General features: G+C 41.2%; 1 long non-coding RNA gene across 1 annotated transcript; it reads left to right on the forward strand.

Annotated features, from left to right (window-relative positions):
* Window positions 1-3843: 3843 nt before the first annotated feature.
* LOC129190417 (uncharacterized) lies at window positions 3844-5158 on the forward strand. The gene is made up of 3 exons (XR_008572997.1): window positions 3844-3988; window positions 4156-4300; window positions 5049-5158. It is a non-coding gene; the product is annotated as an uncharacterized LOC129190417 (long non-coding RNA).
* Window positions 5159-7188: the final 2030 nt, after the last annotated feature.

A 7188-nucleotide genomic window follows, 5' to 3' on the forward strand; every position in this document is an offset into this window, starting at 1 on the left:
TTAGTCACGTTTATAGACGCACACTGTGAGTTGAACATCAAAAACAAGGTCCATGTTACGACAACAACTCAAAGCTCTGCGGCTGCCCTGGTGCATTCAAGTGTCCGTCTCGCGTCGTAATTGGGAACTACATTTAATCACATGTTAACTTAAAGCAACAAAAGAGAATGGACACGACTAAAACAGTCTTTTTTTTAATGTAAGTGTTTTTAATGTATTGTCTTTTCCAGTTTACATGTAAGTGATTTATACAACAATAGCAACCAAAAAATTACATGCAGCTTGCAGGTAAGTGGTTCTATTTGAGCTATCTTTAGAACACGATGGCAAGCGACTCATGTGGTCTTTAGAGTCCACCTGGTACCCGAGGGCACCATTTTGGTGACCCGATTTAGGCCACACATGCATGCATAATAAAGACGTTAATGTGATGTTCGTAGTGTCCGTGAATGCATCTTGTCTAGTCTGGCAGGTGGCTGGCGGGCAGTCCCCGCTGCTCCCTCCAGAGCTGTCCTATTTTATTTATTTATTTATTTTTAATCGCATAACAGACACAGTTGCGTCTCATTATATACACGGGTGGAGTGTGCTGAATCGGGGTGCCTCCTGCCTGTTCCGTGACACGTCTGCGGTTGTGGAACTGTCCATTGACAACCGGGGTGTGGTGGCTCACTCGGGGTGGCCTGGCCTGTGGGGCGTTGTGGTCTGGCTCGCCTGCACTTCCCGGGGGTGCCTGCAGGGGCATGTTGATGCAGGGGCTTTCGCCAGGGGTGTGGTTTTCAGCGCTTCCCTTGGATCGACCTGGGCCGTGGGTACTTCTGTGCACTTGGGGTTAGGGTTGGGTCCGGCAGTCTCCGGAGGGCGGGGTCCGTGCTGCTGGCGGACAACATGCCGCCTTGGTGTCATCCCTTAGTTTCATTACGACTGTTACCCCTAATAAGTATGACTGTTTCGGTACAATATTATGACTGGCTGTTGATATTATTTTGGTATTTCCACTTTATGACCGTCACAGACATTTGCTGATGTAGTCCTGTTTGTTTCTGTTGCTTTGTTATCGTGGTTGCAATTGTTGTTGCTCGTGTTGTTGTCTCTTTCTGTATTGTCCTGTATTGTCCCTGCACTCCCCCCTCTGTCTTCTTTTCTCTTCTTCTCAATCTCGTCCTGCTCTGGTCCGGCCAAATTTGCATAACAATAAATATTAAATAAAGTCTAATCAAATCTATGGAACAGGAAAAGACTACCTTACATTTTTCCCTGGCAGAGAAAGTCTGTTTCCAATGTGAGGGCATCTCGATCAACAATACTGCCTACCCCAATGACTGGACAGGACAAAACAAAAAAATCACTTGACTCAACTTGAGGAAGCAGGGAAAGATCCAAAAGTACTTGGAAGTACCTACGGCAAAAACTAACTACATCAAGCTAAATGGAGGGCCAGCAGAGGCAAGAGTGCTTGTTGTCAAATATATCAAAAATTTGGATCAATATTAAAGATCACCATGACAACAAGGACAACCCAAGAAACTCAAGAAAGAATGATACAGTTGGAAGGATTACATTCAATAATATTGGACATCACTGCCATGTTGCAAGGGCCTGCTCAACAAGAAGTACTGGAATTAGAAACCCATGTATCTACATGACATAACATTCACAGTACAAATGAAAGACAGAAGGACAGAAAGACCTGGAAGTGGAAACCTTTTGCTAACCAGACCACAAATGATTGGAGAATGGGACAAAAACAAGGGAAACAAACAACTGCTGTTATTGTATGGAAGAATAATGTAAATAAATAGTGAATAAGTGCATGGTGAATACAGGACGTGAACAAATGTATTAGCAATTGATGTGAAATGGAGAGGGGGTAGGATTAAATAAGCTTTGCTTCTTCCTACTCCTTTTCGGACATGTGGAATTGTGAATTGTAACATGAGGCATTTCAATGTATGCATGTTCGAAATAAATTAAACCATTAACCATTCTTCAGTTCTAAATTTTATGTGTCCTCTGGGGGTGGTCACAATAGGGTTGTTGCTGTGGTTATCGATGTGGCTGATGAATGACCGTTCTGCATAACCAAATGTCGTTTGCCTCTCTGGTGGCAAAACAGCTCAGCATTCTTGTGCAAAATTCCAAATTGTGCAAAATTTAGAATTTTAGTTAAGTATTTAGTTGAGTTGAGGTAAAGATATTTACAACAGTGTTTTCATTTTCAAACACACTACAGTAAACTAAAGGATACTACATGTAATTAATATTTGGCCATTTAACTATTGCTCTTTTTGTGTGAAAAATAGAAGAATGGTTGTGTAAGCTACTTTTCTGAGACCCTTATTTCTGTTCATTTCATTCAGACAGGATGTGAAGTGCAGCACTTTCATTGTGAAGGCTGGAAATGTGTTTGTCTTGGTGCTCTAGACGGCTGTGATGCCTCACCAGTTCATGGAGGTCGTCCTATCTTCATGTTAAGCTTCAGTCAGCGGCCATCTTGGTTAGAGGTTGTAACAATCTGACAATGGTGTGTACTCTGTCTGAGCATGCTTGGCCGAGAATGAGGAAGTGTTGTTGCGAATGTTGGGGACGGAGACGTGTTTGTGAGTTGGAGGTATGTATATGGTGTTGGAACTGAGTACTGCTGTTGTGTTAAAGTAGAGTGTCGGACTCTGTGTGCATCTGTGGGGATGCTTGATAACTGAGAAGTGTGGCTTGCCATGATGTGCATATGTTAATTATGCTACGAGTTACCATCGTTAACATGTTATTTTTGTGGCACCTCAGTTACCGTATGCAGTGTTTTTTGCTTTATGTAAAAAATGTATGCAAAAATGTTGCCTCAGGTTCTGTACATTTCCCGGTTAGCATACATTATGATGCGTGTCTTGTTGTGTTATTAAAAAGGATAGTTCTGTTTTTCTTTACATTAAGTTGTATGACATCCCCATAAGCAGTGAAGTCCGTCAAAAGCGATTCCCCACTTGGTCTCCTGAGCTGAGTTCGGGTCGGATTTCGGTGCTCAGGAAAGTAGTTCCGGTTATTTTGCTGGGGACAGTTAAGTAAAAGGTGTGACCTCTCAAAACAATATGCGTTCAAAAGCGTAATATATTTGCATCACAAAAATGCCTACTAAAAAAAAATCAAACCCCACAAAATCGCTCCGCGTTATTTTCTCTGCCGTTGTATTACTGCACGCTGTCACCTGTCCACTGTTTATGTGTTTCACAATGTTTAGATGTGCGGACCGCAATCGCTGCAATGCAAGATGGAGAGTGGTTAAAAAAATGGTACGTACATGTAATTATCCAGGCTGTAACAATAAGGACGTGTCGCCCTATAAATTCCATCGTTTTCCTGTCATGGACATTGCTATTAGACAACTTTGGCTGCTTGCCATTGGCGAAAATGGCAAGCAGCATAATAACAGCTTCGTGTGTGCAGTGCACACTTTAGCGAGGAGGATTATGTTCCTAAGCGCCCAGGACAGAAGATGAGACGTGTTTTAAAGAGTTCTGCTGTTCCAGTACCACAAGTAAGAACTAGCTATACTAGCTAATTTGAGCCGCCCATGTGCGCTCATGTGAGCTTCTTAAAACAAACAACACTGACATAGCAGTGTAAATCAGTCAAAATAATATGGAAAAGTGGATATTGCTATATAGTGTACACAGAAAAGTGCTTGTTGTAATACAGAGTTGAGATTTTATCTTGTAATCTACAACTCAACATTTTATTTCATGTTTTCAAAGGCATTCACCCCTTTTGCAATGGCTGCAAACAGCACACTCAGAGGCCAGTACTTATTCAAACTCAGAACAAGTAGACCAAGTCTTTTCTAGACTCCCTCAGTCAACCCCGCTGAAGTCCAGAGATAAAAGTAAACACTTGAAGGTGGTTCTCACCAGCTCAGCAGAAATTAGTCCAAGAAAAAAAGCCATGAACATCTGGAACATACCTAGCCCTACATCCCACCTAGACACTGTTACAGGTAAGCACACATCTTGATTTGCATACATTTTGTCAGACTGCTAACAATTTTGCAAGGAAAAAATATGAAGATGAGGCCCGTGCATGTACCTATCAACCATGAATGTGAAATACAACAGACAGCAACTTTACTTTTGAATTTGACTTTTCTATTGTTTTTTTCTTAAGTCAAAAGGAAGACAACCAAAGCTCAGCAGCTGCATCTGAAACAGTGGATACCAGAATGAGTGTCATAGAAGCACCTGATGAAAGAGATGACAGCACATTTCTTCCACTGAGTGGTGGTGGTATTTCCTCAAGAACATCTTCAGACGTGAGTGTTGCCGGAGCACGACAGAGAGGCGACTGGTCTGAGAAAAAGTGGATTGTAAACAAGTCAGCCCTTATTGAACTTTTTGCAACTTGTCACACTTGTGGTGTAGCCATTGATGAGAAGAACATAACCACTAATGGTGCCATGATCAAAATAGAATGGATATGCCTCAATCACCACAAGGGAGTGTGGCGGTCTTGTGTAACCTGGTATCTCCAGCAGGCATTATTTTTACTGGAAAAACACAAACTGAAATTGCAGAGTGGGTCGATCTTATAAACTTACAGTTGCCAAAGAAGACATCATATTATACACTGCAATCAACCTACAGGGTACCTGTTATTCACCAAGCCTACATTGACATGCAAGAGACAATTTTGTCAGAACTCCAGGAAACAGCATGCACAGGTGGACACACAGACGTTGGAGGTGATGCGAGGTAGATATTTTTATTATGGATCTTCTGTCCGCTAAGTTGTGCTCCATCAATACGGAACATCATGAGGGAGTCCTACCCTAACCCCAGAAATCAATTTGACCTATGGCATGTTGCAAAAGGTAATATTATTAGTTGTTACACCATACAATGTGTCATCTCTACGATTGTGCACAAGTATAACTTTTGCATATAAAAACTAAAATCAACTAAGCAGTTGAAGACTTTTGACTTTAAAGTCATTTTATTTGACCTTTGGCAAGACTTTACATCAGGTTTACTTTTCCATTTTTATCTTTACAAACTATGTAGGTGTGAAGAAGAAGGCAACAGCAGCAGAAGAGGAAGAAAGAAAACCGGGACCTGCAGCCATGGATCAAGTCTACTTCTGGTGGTCGTGTAGCTCGTATGGTGGAGATCAGAAGGGAATGCTTAGTTTAATTTATTTTATCTTTTGTCACATGAACATTTCTGAATTAGAAAACGGAAAATTCTAAAAAGGCTCATTTTAATTTCACACATGGACTTATCCACACTAGATATTTTTCCAGATCTTCAAAATCACAGCTGCACTTGCCAAGCAGGAAGTTTCCAAGCTGTTTCATGGTTATGCTATTCCTTGTCATAAGTTCTATTCAGAATAACATTTCTATGGTTATTATTATTTACTTGCAACTGTGTTGGGCTTTAGTAGGTGATGGTAATCTAATCGCTGGTGTTTATCCTTAGATGAACGCATATGGCAAACAATTACTTTGTGAAATTTGCTAAACAGTGTCTAAATTTCCTCAAACAATAGGAAATGAGCCGCCGGTGGACCTCTATCCTTTATCACATATATATGGTTTCTACTGCTGGGAAGAGAATGGGCAGGAGTACAGATGTTACCATGACGACATCAGTGATGAGCAACAGAAAAGAAAGAAATGGCTGTAGAAGGGTTGTACAATGCCCTCAAGGCTGTTGTACTGCCTGTTGTAATCCCTTAAGAGACCTCGGTCAATTGACTATGTTCAAACACACAGGTATGTTTGATAAACTTATGAGTATGTTGATCACATGTATCCCTAAATTTCAGACTCATATCTTGCGGCTCGATGACTAGTGACTGAAGGTGACATCAATGAATCAGAACACCACTTAGAGAAAAATGTGCAATATGTTGTGTCCCCTGTTCTTTGAGCAAAAAGTGATTCAGCAAATGTACAAGTTAGACAAATATGTACTTTTTTCCTCATAGCATTAGAAATAGTAATCACAGCAGTAGTAGTAATAATTCCAGTCTGCACTACAGACAGATAAAGTTGAAAATGTCTAAATACTGTATAATCTTCCTGCTTTTTAGGGGACATTGAAGCATTCCACAGCTCTATGCTGAAGTACGCAGAGACGAGGCGGCACTTCGCATACGTTATCATGCAGGCAAGACTCCAACTTAGTGTGACTGACCACAACCACAATGTTGGCCGTCTGCATGACTGCACTCAATCTGGTAATTACGAAAGACACAGGCCATCATGGAAATTACCATCTTTCAGCACACGCACCCCAGAAATAAAATTTTTACCAAAATACAGCTGTATGTTAGGTATAATATAAGATATAGAGGTATAATATATTCAAAGTAATAATAGTTTTGTCTGCAACATCTGCTGCTACTGTCCTATGATAGTAACTCATTTATTGACCTAGATTCCAAAGCTGAACTCATGGTGAAAGTCATAAGACATACTTCACTAATTTTAATACAGTTCGCATCTGTACACACTGTATTATACATGTCACAAGTGGCCTCAGCCAATGTGCTGGATCCCAAATAGCAGAGGAGAGACAAGTCCATGGAACAGACGTTTATAAACAAAAAGTGACTCTAAAGGAGAAAAACACAAAAAGGTAAAAGTACAACAGAAAACACCGAGCAGGCCACGGAAAAAATCTACAAAACTATAGGCGCTGCTTACACGGACTAGCAGGGAAAAAATAGAAAGCAAAATGCACAGCGGAACTACCAGGCTGGCGAAACAAGAACAAAATAAATCACTGCAAAACTAGCAGCACTTCTTCTTCTTCTTTTCCTTTCAGCTGTTCCCTTCAGGTGTCGCCACAGCGAATCAATTGCCTCCATCTAACCCTGTCTTCTGCATCCTCTTCTCTCACACCAACTACCTTCATGTCCTCTTTCACTACATCCATAAACCTCCTCTTTGGTCTTCCTCTAGGCCTCCTGCCTGGCAGTTCAAAACTCAGCATCCTTCTACCTATATATTCTGTATCTCTCCTCTGGACATGTCCAAACCATCTCAGTCTGGCCTCTCTGACTTTATCTCCAAAACCTTTAACGTGTGCTGTCCCTCTGATGTACTCATTCCTGATCCTATCCTTCCTGGTCACTCCCAGAGAGAACCTCAGCATCTTCATCTCTGCTACCTCCAGCTCTGTCTCCTGTCTTTTC

Source organism: Dunckerocampus dactyliophorus, chromosome 11, assembly GCF_027744805.1.
Source record: "Dunckerocampus dactyliophorus isolate RoL2022-P2 chromosome 11, RoL_Ddac_1.1, whole genome shotgun sequence".
NCBI lineage: Eukaryota > Metazoa > Chordata > Actinopteri > Syngnathiformes > Syngnathidae > Dunckerocampus > Dunckerocampus dactyliophorus.